Source organism: Tamandua tetradactyla, chromosome 2 (assembly GCF_023851605.1).
Source record: "Tamandua tetradactyla isolate mTamTet1 chromosome 2, mTamTet1.pri, whole genome shotgun sequence".
NCBI lineage: Eukaryota > Metazoa > Chordata > Mammalia > Pilosa > Myrmecophagidae > Tamandua > Tamandua tetradactyla.
The window spans coordinates 96,223,894-96,246,154 of NC_135328.1; the positions used below are offsets into that span (position 1 = coordinate 96,223,894).

General features: G+C 41.5%; 1 long non-coding RNA gene across 2 annotated transcripts in view; it reads left to right on the forward strand.

The window, feature by feature from the left end:
• Positions 1-9,043: 9,043 nt before the first annotated feature.
• The window catches only part of LOC143661141 (uncharacterized), a 47,054-nt gene continuing 33,836 nt past the window's right edge, over positions 9,044-22,261 (forward strand). For both annotated transcript variants that reach the window (XR_013164415.1, XR_013164416.1), the window contains exon 1: positions 9,044-9,100. This is a non-coding gene — a long non-coding RNA (uncharacterized LOC143661141). The remainder of the gene's footprint in view (positions 9,101-22,261) is intronic.

The window sequence follows — 22,261 nt, forward strand, 5'->3', positions numbered from 1 at the left end:
CTAGCACTCAAAGTAAGGAACGTGCATAATGGCAATTGGAGCTCATTGGTCAAGACCTGAGAAAAAAAACGTAAAATAAAATAAAACTTAAAAAGGCACTCACTGCTCTGGTTAATTTGTGCTATAAAAAATCAACACTACAAGCAATGGTGCTAAATATTTATCTGCTTCACAGGGTTTTTATAAGAATTAAATGTAGTAACAAACATGAAAGAAATTTGCCAATTATGAAGTTCTCCAAATGTGTCGCATTATCAGATGCAGCCATTTCTTAGAGACCATCACCACTTGGGCCACTAATTTCTACTGTGGAAACATGGAGCTTCAGGGAGCCACCTGCCTTGATCAGCAGTGTGTAACCTGCCCCCATAAGAATACCAAATATACCACCGGCAGGGTATTTTATTTGCTTTAAAGGCCAAAGACCTTGTTCTTTTTCTTCCTATTTTTTTTTTTAATGCAAAAGACTTTCTGTTTTTGAAACAATAAGTGGCACCGACATCTCTCAAGATTGAAAGCACTATTGTCTCATTTCCAGCACCACCTTATTATTAGGCAAGGATGTTGTTGGAAGGAATGAATAATTAGGTAACTCTTTGTGGGCATGTTTTATTCAGGTCCCAAGAGGAATCTACAATTGTAACATCTCCTTGGATTATTTCGCAAACTTATGGCAAATGAAGCACCTGAGCCAGATGTACAAGCATATTATGCTATGTCTGTTTTAACTTAAAACTGTGAAATACATCAGATGGGGAAGTTATTTTGGTTATGAACATCCATCATGGAAATAGTTTGGATGCATCTTTTCTTTATTGTCCATTTTACTCTGCCTCGAAATAATCAAGAACATACTAGTTTGGAAATCATTGCTCTCAGTACAAGATTCCAGATAAAGTTCAATACACCTAGGGAAGTATATGATCTGGCCTCAGACATCTCCACAGAGTTCATTAATGCCTAGTACCAATATTCACTGTGGACAGGTATGAGATCGCAACTTACGCATGGTTATTTCCAACTCTCTTTTCCTCATCCTATGTTTTCACTCCTCTGGGAGTGCATGTGGGTAATTTGGTATGGGTTTTTTTTTTTTTTTTTTTTTTTAATAATGAAGAGATAGTCTCTAATGATTCAGGAGGGAGGTTTTTTTTTTTTTAAGCCTATTATAACAACATTGGTTGTTGTGTATATTTTATTAAGGAGTCATCACGTGGTACTGGCTCCTTGGAATGGTAGTAATCTAAGCAGATATGCCCATCCCATTTGCTAATGGGAACACCATCTTTCAAAATGAACAGGATGATTTTTAGTGTGAGTCACTTATGTTCTGGAATTAGAAGGTATAGACGCCATTGAATACCCCATGTGCAGTGCTACTATTGATTTAATAAGAAAATAGAAAACACACAGCTATAGGCAATTATATTTTCCCTTTGATACATATGTACAAATTCCATTGCATTAATGAGTGCTCTGCACATATAATAAAGAGAATGAGGACCAAGTGACAATGGATTCTATTGCTTTGTCCAGGTAAAATGCATAAACAAGTAAGACTTGCCTCAAATTCCAGAGCTTTTCCTGAGAAAGAGAAATGCACAGTGCCAAGAGTATGCAAACATTCTGGTGGTGGTGGCACCAGGGAAAAGGTACTTACTTTTTATAGCCAGCATGGCATGGAGTGGGTATTCTGGGGTTGAATTAATATGGTTGGCAAGTGTCAAAGCTGGCAATAGAAGTCCACAGAGTCTTGGAGATTCTGGCTTTGCATTGCATCAGATTGAGGAAACAAAATATTTATGAACTTAATTCTGCCTCTCATTCTCCCTCTTTGAAATGGCAATTCTCTGTGTGATGATATATGTAGATGTGCTGTTCAGATGTGTTTCTAGCCAATGCAATATTCCATAAATGTGGTGCACCTGTGTTTTTTTGGTCACCCTGCTGTCACTAGGGTGCTTTAAAGCATTCTTTCTAAAATAAGTAAGCAGGCAGACAGGGTGGGCAGGATCTCCCCCCCCCCCCCATTTTTTTTTTCTCCTAATTATGATTGGAAAGCCTTGGAACATAGATTTAATTCCAGGTTAAGACATCAGGTTCATCCCAGTGCAGAGATGCTATAAATCCTCATCTGAGACCACAGTGGCCCTATATGCCCTCATACTCTACCTATCGCACAGGGATGCAGCTGTATTTATAAAACACATTTCTAATATTGCAGAACTGCTAAGGTCAGGGCATTCTGAGCTACCTGGTATCAGGCAAACTATCACATAAAATTGCACCGCACAAAGGCTCCTTTGTAAAGCTGCTAACCAAACCACCTCTCTCCCGGGCCAGTAGGGAACACTAGTGTATGAATGGCCCTCTACCTTAGCAAGCCCAACATTCTGACTAGTGTGAGAAGTGGACTTTTAGCATTAGGAGCGACCCAAAATGACTAAACGACTAGCAATGAAGGCAGACAACAAAACAGAAATACCGATTCTGTGCCCTTACCTTCATTTCCCTCCTGAAGATTTAAATATCTGACCGTAAAAAAATATCTGACCGTAAAAACAATAATGTGCTGACCTTAAGGGGCCAAGGTGCTATTGTCAGTGGTTGTTTAAAGAATCATTCCTCAGAGGCACCCGTACCACCAGCTCCAGCAGCAGTGGCAGCGGCGACCACAAAAACTGGAGTTCAGTCATACTGGCATCAGATTCTGGAAAGGGGAGGGCAGGGAGAGAGAGGGAGTCTATTGGCCTAAAAAGCTGAAACATCTGCTGGAGTTATTAACAGCTTTTTGGCTGAGTTCAGCAGCAGGGCACCTTGTGGTTGATAGATTCTTTTCTCAGCAATTCAAAACAATGCAGTTGAAGCAAATTTCTCATTTTCAGAGCACAGCTTAATGAGGCATACAGTATTTTAAAAATAGTCACCCTTAAAATGGTCAATAGCAGTGGCTGCAATCAGTGGTTACCCTCGGTCCTCTATGGCATTGTTGGTTTTGCCAGGGCGATTGTGCAACCCAGATTTTTCAAAAGACCATATAGCCCGTGGTTAACTCACTTTGTAGGAATTCACATTATCCACAACATTAATGTAGATTATCTGTAAATATTAAAAAACTTGATCAAAACCAACTCAACAGCTAACGGCTCTCTGTTATCAAAAATGTGTATTGTATTAAACCACTTGGGACTCAGAAGACCAATTCCAGGAAAGCTTCCAAAGGGCCAGTTTTGAGGATGAAATGAAACCAAACATGTGGAGACAGTCTGGACTGGAAGGAGCACTGGGCTGGAAGTCAGGGCCAGGATTCTAGCCCTAATCATAATGGCTGTGGGAGCCCAGGAGGGAACCACTTAATCTCTCTGCCTCTATATCTTCCTGTACAGCTGAGTGGTATCAGTTCACATGTTTCCATCCAGCTCTGCCATCCTGGGAACTGTGAGTTCAAACCCAAGTAAAAATATTCCTCTTATGAACTCAATGACTCTTAAGCAAGTTCAGACTGTTCACCAATGCATTTTTTTTGCATTAGCTTGTGACAGTGTGCGTGATATTTGGGTAGGAACATCAGACAAACAAACTGCAAGGTTAAATAACTCTGGCAGTCACTTTGAGTGAGTGCACCACATGTTGAGGCAGATATGGGCAAAGTACAAGGAGCTCCAGCTGGGTTTCCTTGCCTGATGGTTTATCTGGTCAGAGGACAATGTCTAACCCAAGGAAGGGTCACACCCAGCTTTGCATTGTGCTCACCCAGCATGCTACCTTTGGCAGAAGGAAGGGGGTGGAGAGGAAGAGAAAAGGCAGGCCGCTGGTGGACCAACATCTGTGATGGGGGTAAAATCAGCCCCATTCCTTCTGCACTACTTACCTCTGTGCCCAGCACATGATGGAAGAAGAGAAAGAAGTTTGCAGAAAAAATAAGTCCTTGTTTCCCCAGGTCAGTCAATGAACTGACCCTCAACTGCAGAGGGAAATCAAAGGAGAACACCATCTCTCTTCCCTCATTCTGATGCAGGAATCTCTAGGGAGAGAATAGGTGTTCTTACATATTCAAGAGTGATTCTGATTGATTTTCAGATATACATCCAGATAGGAAAGGATCTCATGATTGTGGGGATTTTTCTAGCCTCTATCACCAAACAAGTTTCTGCTATTAATGCTAAAGGTACGTAGTGAAAAGTCAAATAGATTTTCTGGTCCCCTACCTTAGTAAGAGTCTCAGATTTCACTCCTCTGCTGGGAGAATTGTACAAGTAAAGTAAATACAAAAAAAAATTGTAGTCTTTCTACCCTGCACAGAATGTCCACATGGTGCAGTCCTTTACTCCTGAATTAACTTAAAGGAAAACTGTCCCAATGTCCAGAACCCTGTGTCCTGTGGATGAAGGATGAGGGTGTCCTCAACTCCTTGCTATAGAACCTACCGGAGTGGTCCCAGGATTGACTTTTAGACAGAATGGTTTATCTACAAAAGGAAACCTCATCATGCCTCTGCAGGGTAGCTGGACAATGCCTCTGATGGCAGATTGGACCTTTGTTGCCATTGAAAACCCAGCTGATAACATTGCCAAGTCCTCCAGGAATATTGGCCAGCTTGTTTTTCTGAGGTCTGCTATTGCCATGGGAGGTTTACCGATCACTGAAAAATTAGCTCCTGGACATTTGTCTAACCAAATCCAAGCAGCTTTCTGAGAGTCTAAAGTTTAGATGGATACTAACCCAAGGGCTGACTACCAGGTCTCATGTTGGCCTGTAGCTCAATGCACAGTTGCCCCTTCATGGAATGTTTTAAATGGATGTGCCATCTTGTGCAACCACAAGGACTCACAAGGCTGTCTGCTGTGGGGGGATACTGGCCCAGCAAGTTCTGTGTAAGCAGAGCATATGGCCCATTAGCTTCAATGGGGAGTAATGCTCTTGCACTACAGAGATACAGGTGAGATGGGAAGGGAAGAAGCAGCCTCTAAGATGAACAGTAAGTGATCAAGAAGATCTTCAAGGCAAATGGGCTGCCGAGCTTCTGAATTTACTGCTGATCAACTTGAGGCAGCAGATTGGCCCCTGTGCTCCTTGTCCAGCACCTCCTGTTGAAGCCTGGAGCTCGGGCTGCTACTGGCTTTGATCAGCTGCTGCCACCACTCAGGCAGCTGGGTGAGTAGTCACAGCCACAGAATGGCCTTAAGGCAGCCTTCCACAGGCTCTGAAAGAGAACACTGAAATAAGGTTGATGGAGAGTAAACATCAACTTTGTATTGCACACACACTCACACACACACACACACACTCCCTGCCCCCACCCCCCAACCAATCTAGGTCAAAAGGCAAGTGGAGACATGCTCTCAAATCTTGTGTCACCTACAGCATGGATGTTGATTTGCTGGAAATATATGTGTTTTAAATACAACATCACCTGTCACGTCAGGGCATGCCCGAGACACAATAGAAAATATATTTTGTATTACTGAATAAAAAGCTGTGGTTCCTGTATTGGTTTGTGAGCTGCCAGAATGTAATATACTAGAAATGGAATGGCTTTTTTTTTTTTTTTTTGCATGGGCAGTCATGGGGAATCGAACCCATGTCTCCAGTATGGCAGGCGAGAACTCAGCCTGCTGAGACATTGTGGTCCACCCTGGAATGGCTTTTAAAAAGGGATTTTAAGAAGTTACAAGTTTGTAATACTAAGCTTATAAAGATGTCCAAACTAAGGCATCCAAGGAAAGATACCTTAATTCAAGGAAGACTGATGGGTCTGGAACACTTTTGTCAGCTGGAAAGGCATGTGGCTAGTACCTGCTGGTCCCTTGCTCCTGGGTTCCTTTTCTTTCAGCATCTGTTCCTGTGGGAGTTCCTCACTTTGCTTCTCCAGGGCCAGCATTAATCTCTTGGCTTCCTTGGCTCTTTCTAGGTTCTGGCTTGCTTAATATTTCATGGTGACAAATGCTGGGCTCCAACTGTCTCCAAACATCTGTGTTTCTGTTCTTCAAGTGTTGGTATCTATGTCAGTTCTGCGCTTTCCAAAAGTTTCCCCTTTTAAAGGACTCCAGTAAACTAATCAAGACCCACCTGGAATGGGTAGAGTCACATCTCTATCAAATCAAAAGATCATACCCACAATTGGGTGTGCCACATCTCCATAGGGATAATCTAATCAAAAGTTTCCACCCTACAGTGTTGTTGAATCAGGATTAAAAGAGACCACAAGATTGAATCAGGATTTAAACATGGTTTTTCTAGGGTACATAATACTTTCAAACTGGCACAGTACCCTACTTGAACTTTGCCAACTTGACAATTGCCTACTTTTCACTTGTCATATCACAACATATTTCAACTTCAGACTCAAAGGACATTTACAGAGGTTAGTAAACTCAAGAAGTAGAAATTAGGAATCCCATGGGTTATCTTTATTTTGGCTAATAATCTAACAGTTAATTTTGAGTACAGCCGTTTTCCAGTGTGAAGTAGGACTCAGCTCTCTTATCACTTACTGAGGCTGGTTAATAAACAAGAAGGATGTTTTATTAAATCATTAGTCAGTTGATTGCATCTATGGGTGATTACATCTCTGATTAACTAAGGGAAGTGCCTTCTGCAATGGGAGAATCTAATCAGCTGTATTTAATCCAATCAATTCAAGCCTTTTAAAGGTCAGGCATGATTTTAACAGTTCAGAAGAGAGAACTTTCATCTCTACTTCTGCCAGCCTGCCTCTCTCGCAGAATTCATCAAACACTTACATTATTTTTTCCAGTCCATGGTCTGCCTTATGGAATTAGACTCATGCATTCCCACAGTGTGCTGGTTTGAAAGGATGTGTGTCCCCTAGAAAAGCCATGTTTTAATCCTAATCCCATTTTGTAAAGGCAGCCATTTCTTCTAATCCCTATTCAGTATTATATGTTTGAAACTGTAATCAGATCATCTCCCTGTGATGTAATCGAGAGTGGTTGTTAAGCTGTATTAAGTAACGACATGTCAGGTGGGTCTTGATTAGTTTCTGAAGTCCTATAAAAGAGGAAACATTTTGGAGATAGGAGATTCAGAGAGAGTAGAGAATGCTGCAGGACCATGAAGCAGAGAGTCCATAAACCAGCGAACTTTGGGGATGAAGAAGGAAAATGCCTCCTGGGAAGCTTCATGAAACCAGAAGCCAGGAGAAGAAGCTAGCAGATGATGCCGTGTCACCATGTGTCTTTCCAGATGAGAGAGAAACTGTGACGGTGTCTGCCAAGTGCCTTCTCACTTGAGAGAAACCCTGAACTTCATCGGCCTTGTTGAACCAAGGTATCTTTTCCTGGATGCCTTTGATTGGACATTTCTATAGACTTGTTTTATTTGGGACATTTTCTCAGCATTAGAACTGTAAACTAGCAACTTGTTATATTCCCCTTTTTAAAAGCCGTTCTATTTCTGGTATATTGCATTCTGGCAGCTAGCAAACTAGAACACACAATTTCATGAGACATTTTTATATATCACATATTTACAGATATTTCCTATGGTTCTGTTTCCCTAGAGAACCCCGACTAATAAAGTTTGATACTTGAGTGGTTCTTGAGAAACAAAATCTTAAAAATGGTTATTCGCAATTGGTTTTCTACTCTGGTTAGATTTGAAGGCACTAATGACTCTATTTCCAATAATCAAGATAGTACTTATACTCTAGAGCATGAGTTGGCAATACGGATATGCAAAATACTGTGATTTGATTCTCCTTATCATTCTCTTGTGTGAGACAAGGCTCTGGGTGATAGTGTTTTTGACACCTTAACTGAATTTTGTCAAATCAAGTGGTAAACGATGTTGGCTGGTTGTTCTTAGATATGCTGGATATAGTTTTGAAAGAAAGGGATGAGTTGAAGTCTTCAAATTTGCAACTTAAATGTCATATGAAATATGTAAAAGTTTCTGGGTGTGCCCTGAGAGAAAATATTATTTTCTGTGGTTGCAGACTTGAGATCTCTGAAAACCAGACCTTGAGTCTCACTGTGTGAGTAGCAGATTTACAATGTAAACTAGATTCTCAACCTTGCAGGGTGTGTGCTTTTAAAGTAAGGGCTTTGTGTGGAAAAGAATGGGATCCTGAAGCTTGGGATGGGGACATACAGGTTGATAATGATGGTGGTAAGGACAAGGAAACTCTGGATTCTGTTCTGTCTTTGCTAGATAAACTTATAATGGTATGTCCTGAGGAAAAGCTGCCCCACCTCCAGCCTTCCCTGAGGAGACAGCTTTCCAACCTCCAGTCTGCCCTAAGGAGTCTACCATCTAACCTCCATGTAAAGAGATTAACCATTCTTTAATGGTTAATTTAACCTGCTAAACCTGCAACTGTTTCCCCTGGGGAAACTGCCTTCACTCCTCTGTCTGGAGGGATTAATCCTGTTTCACCTGATGACACTGCAATGGAATGTCCTGAGGTACTGACTTGAAAGAAACTTCTAATTCTTTTCATGCCCCACCCCCACCATTCTTTTCTTCAAGATCCATAGCTAGACTAGAGTCCATCGGGTGAGACGGCCTGTGAGGAGGTATGCTATACTCCAAAAGAGCTACATGAATTTTCCAATTTAAATAGACAATCAGGGGAATATGTGTGGGAATGGATATTAAGGATTTGGGATAATGGTGGAAGAAATATCACATTGGACCAGGATAAATTTGCTTTTATGGGCCTACTAAGCAGAGATTCTGTGTTCAGTGTTGTAGCTTGGGGTGGGGGGGATTAATAGTTTGTTTGGGTGGTTGGCTGAAACATGGATCAAAAGGTAACAGATATTATGTGAAGTAAAAACGCCAGAGCTGCCCTGATATTATAATGTAGATGAGGGGATCCAAAGGCTTAGAGAAATTGGAATGCTAGAGTGGATGTATCATAGAAAGCCTGCCCACACACTCCAGGAATGTCCAGATGACACACCTTTTACCAGAACTTGGAGGAATAAGTTAGTGAGACTAGCTACATTGTCCCTGAAGAGCTCTGTAGTCACCCTTCTCTGTACGTCAGATATTACCATGGGAACTGCTGTCACTGAACTGGAATCCTTAAAACACGATGGCGACGATCAGATCCTGAGTCGGCAGAAGCCCCGTGGTAAGTTAATCGTCACAGAAAAGATGGGTGTAGCTACCATAATGGAGAGCAGACTCAAAGCTGAAGTCAAAATAATCTGATTTATAGAGATTTAAGGCATTGACTAATAGATTATGGGGTAAAATAGATGGGCACACTATTAAATTCTTGTTTCAACTATGTAAGAAGAGTTCTAAGGCAAGTGAACAATAGCCTAACTTGCACTATAAAAATAAAGATTCATGCCCCTTAATCAATTCCCAGACTTGAGACAGTTTACAGACCTAGAGCCCCTTGAATGAGAGGAAGGCTGGCTACCCTTCGGGAAGAACACTGTCACACTGCCAAAATTAGATTTAAATTTGTTAAATCTTCCTTCCTGGCTTTCCTATGGAGACCTACATCCTTTTACCACAGTAACTGAAATTGAGAAACGGAAATGATCAGTTATTTCAGGGATTACTAGACACTGGCTCAGAAGTGACATTAATTCCAGGAGACACAAAACTTCACTCTGGTCCACCAGTCAGAGTAAGGGCTTATGGAGATAAGGTGATTGATGGAATTTTAGCGCAAGTCCATCTCATAGGGGTCCAGTGGGTCCCCAGAGACATTCTATAGTTATGTCCCCAGATCCAGAAGGTATAATTGCAATAAATATACTCAGCAACTGGTAGGATCCCCACATTGGTTACCTGACTTGATTGTTGAGTAAGGGTCATTATGGTAGAAAAGGCCAACTGGAAGCCACTAGAGCTGCTCCTATGTAGCAAAATAGTAAATCTGACGCAATATTGGATTCCTGAAGGTATTGCAGAGATTAATGTCACTTTTAAGGACTTGGATGCAAGTGTGGTGATTCCCACCACATCCCCAATCAACTCTTCTAATTGGCCTGTGCAGAAAACAGATGGGTCTTGGAAGATGACAGTGGGTTATCATAAACTTAACCAGGTGCTGACTCCAATTGCAGCTGCTGTTCCAGATGTGGTATCATTGCTTGAGCAAATCAACACATCCCCTGATACTAGGTATGCAACTACTGATCTCAAAAATGCCTTTTTTTCAATAGCTGTTAGTAAGGACCACCAGAAATAGCTTGTGTTCAGGTGGCAAGGCCAGCAGTATAACTTCGCTGTCCTAACTCTGGGTAGTCCTATGTCATAATCTTGTCCTCAGGGAACTTGGTCACTTCTCCCTCCCACAAGACATCACACTGGTCCATTATATTGATAATATCATGTTGATTGGACCTAGAGAGCAAGAAGAAGCAACTATCCAAGACTTATTGGTAACGCATTTCCATGTCAGAGGATGGGAGATAAACCCAACAAAAGTACAGGGGTCTTCCACCTCAGTGACATTTCCAGGTGTGGGGCATGTCGAGATATCCCTTCTAAGGTGAAGGATAAAATATTGCATCTGCCTCCTCCTCTGACCAAAAAAGAGGCTCAATGCCTACTTGGCCTCTTTGAATTTTGGAGACAACATATTGCTCATTTGGGTGTGCTACTCCAGCCCATTTACTGAGTGACCAGAAAAGCTGCTAGTTTTGAGTGGGGACCAGAACAAGAAGAGGCTCTGTGAAAGGTCTGGGATGTTGTGCAAGCTGCTCTGCCACTTGGGCCATATGATCCAGCAGATCCAATGGTGCTGGAAGTGTTAGTGGCAAATAGAGATGTTGTCTGGGTCCTTTCACAGGCTGTTATAGGAGAATCACAATGCAGGCTCTTAGGAATTTGGAGAAAAGCCTTACGATCCTCTGCAGATAACTACTCTCCTTTTGAGAAACAGCTCTTGGTCTGCTACTGAGCCTTAGTGGACACTGAATGCTTAACCATGGGCCACCAAGTGTCCATGAAACCTGAGTTATCTATCATGAGCTAGGTGTTGTCTGACTTACCAAGCCATAAAGTTGGGTGTGCACAGCAGCACTCCATCATAAATTAGCAATAGTATATGAGAGACAGGGCTTGAGTGGGTCCTGAAGGCATAAGTAAGTTATGTGAGGAAGTGGCCCAAATGTTGGTGGCTCCCACTCCTGCCATATTACCTTCTCTCTCCCAGCCCAGTGTTATGGTCTCTTAGGGTATTTCTTAAAATCAGTTGACTGAGGAAGAGAAAACTTAGGCCTGGTTTACAGATGGTTCTGCACAATATGTAGGTACCAATTGAAAGTGGAGAACTGCAGTCCCTTTCTGGTATGTCCCTCAAGGACAGTGGTAAGAGGAAATCCTCCCAGTGGGCAGAACTTTGAGCAGTGCACTGGTTGCTCATTTTGCTTGGAAGCAGAACTGGCCAGAGGTGGCCAATCAGTCTGTATACCGATTCATGGGTTGTTTTAAATAGTCTTGCTAGTTGGTCAGGGACCTGGAAGGAACATGATTGGAAGATTGGTGACAAAAAAAGGTGTGGGAAAGAGATATGTGGATAGGTCTTTCTGAGGAGCAAAAAAACCCATGAAGATATTTGTGTCCCATATGAATGTTCACCAGAGGGTGACTTCAGCAGAGGAAGGCTTTAATAATCAAGTGAATAAGATGGTCTGTTTTGTAGCAACCCATCAGCCTTGTTTCCCAGCCTCCTGCCATTGCCCAATAGATCACGAAAAAAGTGATCATGGTGGTACAGATGGAGGTTATGCATAGGCTCAGCAACATTGACTTCCATTCACCAAGGCTACCTTGGCTATGGACAGAGTTGAGTCCTAATCTGGCAGCAGCAGAGACTCACACTCAGTCCCTGATATGGCGCCATTCCCAAGGTGATCAGCCTGCTACCTGGTGGCAGGTTGATTATATTGGACCACTTCCATCATGGAAGGGGCTGTGATTTATTCTAAGTAGAATAGATGCATGCTACAGATATGGGTTTGCCTTTTCTACACACAATGCTTCTGCCAAAACTACCATCTGTGGACTTATAGAATGCCTTATCCACCATCACAGTGTCACTTCTGATCAAGGAACCCACTTTGCAGCAAATCAAGTGTGGGAATGGGCACATGCTCATGGAATTCTCTGGTCTTACCATGTTCCCCATCATCCAGAGGCAGCTGGGAAGACAGAATGGAGGAATGGCCTTTTAAAGATCCAATTATGGTGTCAACTAGGTGACAATACTTTGCAGGGCTGGGGCAATGTTCTCCAGGAGGCTGTGTATGCTCTGAATCAGCATCTACTCTATGGTGCTATTTCTCCCATAGCCAGGATTCACAAGTCCATGAATCAAGGGGTGGAAATGGCACCACTCACTATCACCCCCAATGATCCAAGAGAAAATTTTTGGCTTCCTGCCCCTGCAGCCTTAAGTTTTGATAGTTTACAGGTCTTAGTTCCAAAAGGAGGAGTGCTCCCACCAGGAGACACAACAATGATTCCGTTGAACTGGAAGTCAAGGCTGCCACCTGGCCACTTTGGGCTTCTCATGCCTCTTAATCAACAGGCAATGAAGAGGATTACTGTACTGCCTGGGATGATTGATCCTGACTATAAAGAAGAAATAAAACTGCAACTCCACAGTGGAGGTAAAGAAGAGTTTCCCTAGAATATACAGGAGTTCCCCTAGGGCGTCTCTTGTACTACCATGCCCTGTGATTAAAGTCAATGAAAAGCTGCAACGCAATCCAAGCAGGACTATCAATGGCCCAGAACCCTCAGAAATGAAGGTTTGTCTCACTTTACAAGGCAATGAACCACAGCTGCTGAGGTGCTTACTGAGGGTGAAGGGAACATGGAATCGGTAGTAGAAGTGATAACTATGAACTGTGACCATGTGACCAGTTACAGAAACTAGGACTGTACTTTTCCCTGCTTTGTTATGAATATGTTTACATTTGTACATGAAGCATATATCTTGTTTTCTTTTCAATCTTATCCCCTTAGCATATGACAAAAGCTGTACTGATCATTTCATAGTATTTAAGCTATAAATATCAAGTTTAAGAGTCCATGTTATCCAAGGACTTGCATCCTATTCTGGAAAGATTTAGTGCATTTTTGGTTGTATGCAGGACAGTTGAATATTGTTAGGTGAAACATATGTCTATTGTATTCTATTTAGAGATTAAGTGTGGTTTAAGGTGATCAGTATAGCTGCTAAGTTTACAAGGGGTGGACTGTGATGGTTAGGTTCATGTGTCAACTTGGCCAAGTGAAGACACCAGTTGTCTGGTCAAGCACTGACCTGTTACTGAGAGAATATTTCATGGCTGGTTAATAAACCAGAAGACCAGTTTATTAAATCATTAGTCAGTTGGTTGCATCTATGGCTGATTACATCTACAATCAACTAAGGAGAGTGTCATCCACAGTGGCATAATCCAATCAGATGGATTAATCTGATCTATTGAAGACTTTTAAGAAAGAGGTGATGATTTCAGTCAGAAGAGAGAAATTTCATCACTATTTCAGCCAGCTAGCCTGTCCTGAGGATTCCTCAAACACCTTCATCATTGTTGCCAGCCTGTGCCTTCCCTACAGAATTTGAACTCATGCATTCCCACAGGTGTGTGAAAGACTTACAAACTTTCATATTTATAGATATCTCCTGTAGGTTTTATTTCCCTTGAGAACCCTGGCTAATACATGCTGCTACACAGGTGAAAGTTAAAGGAGATAATGCAATGTTGGTATTCCACAGAAAAGCAACTAGATCCTAAGAGCATTGGAGGGGACATGAGGTGTCATCTGGTCTAATCTAATTGTTAAGATGGGGAGTCAGGCACAGAGAAATTGAGCAACTTGTACAAGGTCACACAGTGCAGTTTCTTCATAACATGTTCCATTTCTCAGGAGTTTCAACAACAAAACTACATTCCCATAGCAAAATATGTTATCAAAGGAGCTCCAAGATGGGACTCTAATGTGCATTATCTGTCTGTCTCTCTTTCTTGCACATACACATTCCCCACATCTTTCTTTTTCTTTTTTTAGAAGAGGGACTACATTGGTCCTGAAGGAACAGGAACATTTGCTCCTAGAATCCTTCAGATGAAAGTCTGATCTGGCATCCAACATTAACCTTTATCAACTCATCAGTGAATAAATAAGTTGTTTGATCTAGTGAAGTACATAAGAATGTAAGGCAGCCCTGATTCCAAGGGGCTCTAAGGAAAGAAAACAACATTGTCGAGTGCTTTTTATTGACAGACACTATGATAAGATGTTTTCAAAGTATATGCTTTATTTTAATTATGACTACCTTGTAAGATAAGTATTATTTTATTGATAAAGAAACTGAGACCTATATCACTTAGTTCCCTGCATGATAAGAGAGAGGCTTTAATCCCAGTTTTGCCTAACTTGATCTCTTATTTATGCATATGTACAATACATATGCCAAAGGATAAATACATACATATATGCATATATACTAATGGGATTACAGAAAAGTCTTGTCATGAGAGTTCAGAGGAGAGATCATTGGATATCCCGAGGAATGAATCAATAATGAATCTTGACATATTAGAGTAGTAAGCTACCACATTTCATTGAGTTTTATTCTTTGAGTGAGTTTTTTTTCCTTAGCTATTTTATATATTTTTGGATTCATTAATGGCTGCTATATGATAATTGTATATGCCTTTACTTTGAGGAAAAACCACCTTTGCTTTTTGGACAGATCATTTACTTACAAACTATTTCTCTTTTAAGTTGTACTTTGAAAGTGTTATTTCCCCAATGTATTTCCTAATCAACTATTGCAGATACAGAGAAGAAACTCTTATAGTTTGTATATTAACATACATATTCATTTCACATGCAGTAAGCTCACCAAATTTTCTTAGCTTCAAAATTCCAACGGATTCTTTAGAGTTTTTCACACAAATAATCATAGCATCCCAAGATAATGGTAATCATGTCTTCTCATTTGTACCTCATTTATTTTTCTTACTTTACTACATTGGCCAGAACTTCAATAAAAAGTTTAATCTCAAGGTTTTATGTGAATATTTTTGCCTCCTGTTTTTGTTGATAAGAACCAGTTTTATATCTAGATCAATGTTATAAAATGATTATTTTAAACTGTATCTTCACTATTACAATTTGATATTTGTAATTGATTTTGATACCAAACAATAATGCTGGATTATCATGACTCAACTTTTCAAGTTGTAAGTTCTTTTAATTTTGCTTTCTCTCTTAAATTTTTCAAAGCAAATATATGGGTGGGGTTTTTATATTATTCCTCACATTTCTTAGATTCTTATACATTAGGAAAAAAACTTTTTTAGATATAAAGTTATTGGGTAACAACTTTTTCTTATAAAAATCATTAAACATTGCTCAATTGACATCTGTCCTTTGAACAGGCTGGGGCTGGTCTGATATATTTTCTTTATCAGATAATCATTTTCCACCTTGACTGAATGGCAGAGATTCAAGGTCATCTCTCTGATTCCAAATCAAAAGATGTCAGGGAAAAGACACATTGGCTAAACTGAGGTAGAGTCCTCAGGCTTAAGGAACTTCTAAGGAACTAGAGGTGGTGAAACATTGCATTATCAGCCAGCTGCTACCTTTAGATGGAAGTATATTTATAGAAAAAGATGGACAGCAATAGCCTGCCTGGTGGTGGGAAAGTTAAAGGGAAAAGGCACAATCTGAGCTGTGTCTTGAGCTACAATGTGTTTTCCGGGCCAAGGAATGGTATATGGAAACAATGCACTCACAGATGCTCAGCAGAGAAGTGGAAGCATGCAGTTTCACATAGGTAAACCACAGGGTACATGGAGAAAATAGCTGGCCATGTGGCTGGCAGGCAAAATGGGAGAAGCCTGAGCTTCGCCTAAGGAACATTAGCATTATTCAGAAGGAAATGAGAAAGCATCCTAAGTGAAAAAAATCACAAGACCTGAGCTTCACTCAGACTTATGCTGGTGGCCAGCATGGAATTTGAGGGCAGACCATTTAAGATCCTAGAAGAGAGAGGAAGAGCTGGAGATGGGCAATAAGAATGAAGAAGGGACAAATGAATGGTATGTTTTGGGGGTTGAATGGACAAGGGATGCAAGAGATGTGGAGTTGGAATGAAATGGAGGTGCTAAGATGATTTTCATTTTCTTAGTGTGAGCAAGTGGGATGAGAATGCTGGAGAAGTAGATTTTCAGGAAAAACTAGTAAATTCAGTTTTGGACATTTAATTGACTGTAGAATTAAATACAGAAGCTGCCTAGGGGGAAGTTGTAAATAAATGGGAATCTGCAGTTTAGAAGACAGCTCCGGGCTGGCCAAATAGAACTGGGGATGTGAAGTGGGGGAGGATGAGGTGGATTATTCAGAGAGGAAGGATAAAAGGGAACAAGAAGTGAAAGACTCTGCCAAATGCCGCAGAGAGATTGGATAGGTCAAAGACTGAAAACAGACTATAAGATTTTCAAGTAAAGAAGTTATTAATGGCAGCAGGGGGGACTGCAGCTCAGGTTCCTGGCACAGCTTGCTGGTGCCAGGGTAGATCATAAAGACCTAGTCTTCAAACTGAGGGTGGGGGTGGGGATGTTTGATCAGCTATTTCTGATCACTGGGGGCCAGCTCCGAGAACAGCCATTGTTCCGATGTTCCTCTGGCAATGGCAGCAGAGGGATGTTAAAGAGAGTAACCTTCCTCAAACCTACAGAAAACAGTGAGAGGGCTGCATTAACTGGGCAACTGCTAAATCAAGAAAACACAGCTTCAAAGTCGTAGAAGCTTCTGGTATCCTTACTTCCCCCCAGCCCCCGCTTCACAACATGGGTAGAGCCAGGTTGTGCTCCTGTTGTGGGTTTCTGATCCTATTCCAGAAGGAGCTGGATGGCCCTTTGTGCATACCAAGGTCCATTTATATCAGTGACAATCTATCAGGTGGAAGTCTGAGAGAACTTGTCTCAGGCTCACCCACCCAGAGTTTGTCCTGAGGGCAGAGAAGTGGCTTGTAGATAGCTGGGAGAGTGTGAGAAACAACTGAGTTGAAGTTGACTGGGGCAAAGGACTATGTGCATTAAGGCACACAAAACAGCATCCAGAGTAGGTAAAAGTCTATTTCAATGAGAACAGAGGTGGCAGTTCACAGGATTACCTGTAAACTGTAAATGGGCAAATTCCTAAGGCCACCAAAAACTACAAGCCTGGGAAAAAGAAGCAGGGTGTGTGACTCCATGCAGGCTTAGATAAATCAGAAAGGAACCTGTACTTCACATTAGTCTCAGGCTTATCATCTTGAATAGGAGGGCTAAGCTCTGAAGGATACCACCCGCCAAAGCGAAGACAATTTGCAAAGACTGAAAGGTGCTTTTTCCTTCTCCTTCTTCTTCTTCTTCTTTTTTTGCTTTGATTAGCTCCTGGCATGCAAGAAAATCCCTCTCACATCACTAGCTGGATACAAAGTTAAGAACAAAGAGCTCAGAGACTAAATCTCAGAGTTAACATTGCAACAAAAAATTACAAGACAAATAAGACAAAGGAAATGATACCTGTGGTGGTTTGAAGCTGTATGTACCCCAGAAAATCATTTTCTTAAATTTAAATCCATTCCTATGTCTGTGGATCCATTGTAGGCAGCACCTTTTGATGTTAGGCTACTTCAGTTAAGGTGTGTTCACCTCATTCAGGATGAGTCTTAATCCTCTCACTGGATTCCGTTATAAATGCAATGAATACAGAGAGAGAGAGAGAGAGAGAGAGAGAGAGAGAGAGAGAGAGAGAGAGAGAGAGAGAGAGAGAGAGAGAGAGAGAGAGAGAGATGCTGGCCACAGAAGCAAGAAGGTGAAAGCAATGAGAGCTGGAATAAAAGGAAGAGACCAGCTGATGCCATGATGTGCCTTGTTATGTGGCAGAGGACTCAAGGAGCACTGGCAGCCCATCTTCAGAGAGAAAATTTGGGACATTTTTCTCAGCCTCAAAATGGTAAGTAACAAATTCCCATTGTTAAGCCAATCCATTTCATGGTGTCTGTTTTCAGCAGCCTAGTAAACTAAAACAATGGCCCAACCAAAGACGTAAGATAAAATCCAGAAACCACCAATGAGGGGGATAAGACTTTGGGCTAACCATATAAAGACTAAAATATAAAAATAAAGATCTTCAATATACTCATGGAGATAAAGAAAAACACAGAGAAATAACTAAAGAAAATAAGGAAAACAATGAATGAACAATATGGGAATGTCTCCAGAAAAATATTGGAGTTAAAGGGCACCATAAATGAAAAACTCCTTAGCTGGTTTCAAACAACAGTTTGGAGGTGGCAGAAAAAAGAGCTAATGGGCCCGAAGACAAGATAATTAAAATGATTTCAGGCTAAGGAGCAGGAATAAGATAGAATTAAAAAAAAAATGAACAAAACCCAAGATACCTGTGGGATATTTTTCAAGCATACCAATATCTGCATTATGGGAGCCCAAGAGGGAGAGGAAAGAAAGAAAGAGGCAGAGGGAATATTCAAAAAAGTAATGGCAGAAAACTACTCAGATTTAATGAAAGACCTGAATATGCACATTCAAGAACCCAATGAGCCTGAAATGGAATAAACACAAAAAGAAACATGCCCATACACACAGTAATCTAATTGTCCAGTTCCAAAGACAAAGAGACAGTTCTGAAAACTGCAAGAGAAAATCAATGAGTTATTTGCAAGGGAATTCCAATAAGTTTAAGTGCTGATTTCTTATCTGAAACTATGGAGACAAGAAGGCAGTGGTATGAAATATTTAAAATGCTAAAAGAAAACAAATGCCAACCAAGATTTTTTTATCTGGCAAATCTTTCTTTCAAAATGAGGGAGAGATAAAGACATTTCAAGATAAAAAAATGTTGAGGGAGTTCATCACCATTGAAGTTCTTCAGACTGAAAGGAAAAGACACTAGACAATGGATCAAAGTAACATAAATAAAGAAAAAACTCCAGTAAAGGTAACCATATTGGTGATTACAAATGTCGGTACTACTGTACTGTATTTCTCATATATAATCCTACTTCTTACTTCTTATAGGTACTAAAATGCAAATTTATAAAATAATGATAAATTTATGGTTTTGAACATAGAATGTAAAAATATAATTTGTAACGAGTACCAAAAAAGGTGGGAGAACAGAGGGGTATAGAAACAGTGATTATGTATGTTATTAATGTTACTTAGTAGAAACTAAAATATAATTGTTACAGATTTAGGACATTAAATTTTAAGCCCATAATAATCACAAAGGAAATACATGAAAAACATATTCAGAAAGAAAGGAGAAGGAACTCAAAATGGTACTATATATATATATGTATCAGCAGAACCCCAAAATAGATGAAGCCAAATATTGATAGATTTGAAGAAAGAAACAGACATTTCAACACTAATAGTGGGACACTTCAATAAACAATTTTCAATAATGGATAGAACATCTAGACAGAAGATCAATATGGAAATAGAAGACATGAATGATGTTATAAATCAGGTAGGCCTAACAGACATCTACAGAACTCTTCATCCAAAAGCAGCAGAACACACATTCTTCCCTAAGGCACATGAATCATTCTCCAGAATAGACCATATGTTAGGTTACAAAACAAGTCTCAAATTAAAAAAAAATTGAAATCATGCAATATATCTTCTTTGACCATAATGGAATGAAGTTAGAAATCAATAACAGGGGTAGAAATGGAAAATTTACAAATATGTGGAAATTAAACAATGCACTCTTAAACAACATTGGGTTAAAGAATAAATAAAAAAGGAAATTAGGAAATATTTTCAAGAAAATAAAAATTTGATCACAACATACTCAAACTTATGGGATGCAGCCAAGGCTGAGAGGGAAATTTATATCTCTAAATGCCTATGTTAAAAAAAAAAGTAGAAGGAGCTCAAAAGAGAGACCTAACCTTAAAATTGGAGGATCTAGAATAAAAAAGAGAAAACTAATCACAAAGAGAGCAGAAGGAAAGAAACAACAAAAATTAGAGCAGAAATAAGTGAAATAGAGCATATAAAAACAATAGAGAAAATCAATATAATCAAAGATTGGTTCTTTGAAAAGATCAACAAACTCAACAAACCTTTAGCTAGATGGTCAAAGACAAAAAGAAAGAGGACACCAATAACTCAATTGAGAAATGAAATGGAACATCACTACCGACTGATACTATGAACAACTGTAGTCCAACAGATTAGATTGCCTACATGAAATGAACAAATTCCTACGAACACACCAATGACCTACATTGACTCAAGAAGATATAGAAGATCTCAACAAATCAATGACTAGTAAGGACATTGAGTCAGTAATCAAAAACATCCCCCCAAACATCCAGGACCAAATGGCTTCACTGGTTTTACTAAACATTCCAAGAATAATTAACACCAATCCTGCTTAAACTTTTCCAAAAAATTGAAGAGGAGGGAATACTTTCTAACTCATTCTACAAGGCCAACTGTCATCCTCATACCAAAGCCAGATAAAGACAGCAAAAGAAAAGGAAATTACAGATCAATACCCTTCATGAATATAGATGCAAACTTCTTCAATAAAACACTTGCAAATCAAATCCAGTAGCACATTAAAAGAATTATACCTCATGAAAAAGTTGGCTTTAACCCAGGTATACAAGGGTGGTTCAACATAAGAAAATCAATTAATGTAATATACCACATTAACAGAATGAAGGAAGAAAGTCACATGATCATCTCAATTTATACAGCAAAGATATTTGACAAAATCAGTAACCCTTCTTTTTTTTTTTTTTTTTTTTAAAAAACTGTGCTCAATATCCACTGTTTGATAAGGTGTAGAAGTATGCAAACCACTTCAGACAGAATTCCTGAAAAGATTATAAGGTTAAAGAAAGAAAAGGAAGGAGGGAGGGAAAGAAGGAGAAAGGGAGGAGAGAAGGGTGGATGGAAGGAAGGAACAGATGAGGTGGGAAAGGAAGGAAGAAGGGAGGAACTTGAAAAGTCCACTTTTGAGAATCTCTCTCTCCTGAGTACCCCTTCTTGATAAAAACACTTAAAAACTAATGGAAGGACTCTTTCTCCGCCGGCCCGCCGCGCGGCGCCCACGCCCCGCAGCAGCCGAGCCGCCCGCCCTCCTTCTCCCCTCTCTTTCTCCGCCGGCCCGCCGCGCGGCGCCCACGCCCCGCAGCAGCCGAGCCGCCCGCCCTCCTTCTCCCCTCTCTTTCTCCGCCGGCCCGCCGCGTGGCGCCCACGCCCCGCAGCAGCCGAGCCGCCCGCCCTCCTTCTCCCCTCTCTTTCTCCACCGGCCCGCTGCGTGGCACCCACGCCCCGCAGCAGCCGAGCCGCCCGCCCTCCTTCTCCCCTCTCCTCCCCCTCCTGCTCCGGCTGCTCTCCAACCACCATGGTGCCCTCTTCCCCCGCCTTCACCGTGCTCCTCCGCCACCAGCCTCGACAGCCTTGCCGCCCTCACCTTTCCTCCTCCAGAACAGCTACTGGGGGAGTGGAGATAATACAGAGCAGCTCCCGGAGCTACGAGGGAGATCAAAGGGACAGCGTACCCCATCCTGGAACGGCTGACTATCTGAGAGAACCAGCTCCGGTGAGACCACCAAGGGGCACGGGCTTTCCTGGGTGGGACGGCAAGCGACCGGAGTCCCTCCCTTCCACCTTCCTGGGCCAGCTGGTAGAATTGGACAGGCGGTCCCCTTAGGCCGTGGCGGCTGGTGCCCCCACCACACGAGGCCCCCCCGGAACAACTGAGATAGTTGGGTTGGAAATCCCCAGACTGCGGAGAACAGTGACCGGGGGATCCCTTCCAAACACGTGACTCCCCCGTCAGCTGGGAACAGTGCACTCTCCCGGGCTGCGACAGCTGGCGCCCTCCCGCCACGCTTGGTGCCCCGGGCCGACTGGCTAATTTGGCCGGACGCTCTCCTGTGCTGCGACGGCCGGCGACCCTCCCCGCGTTTGGAACCCCGGGCCCGCTGGCATTCTTCCAAGACGCTTCGGTTGCCGAACCTCCCCTACGGCGAGAGTTTTCCAGAGTTGAGGGACCCACAGCAACTTTTGCTGGTGGAACCCACAGACAGGCATGTGCCACGAGCGCCACCTACTGGGCAGGATAGGAAGAACAGAACCCAGAGATTGCACAGAAAAATCTTTCAACCTGTTGGGTCCAACACCGAGGGAAATCTGACTAAATGCCCAGACGCCAGCAGAAGATAACGGATCACGCTCAGAAAATTGAACATATGGCCCAGTCAAAC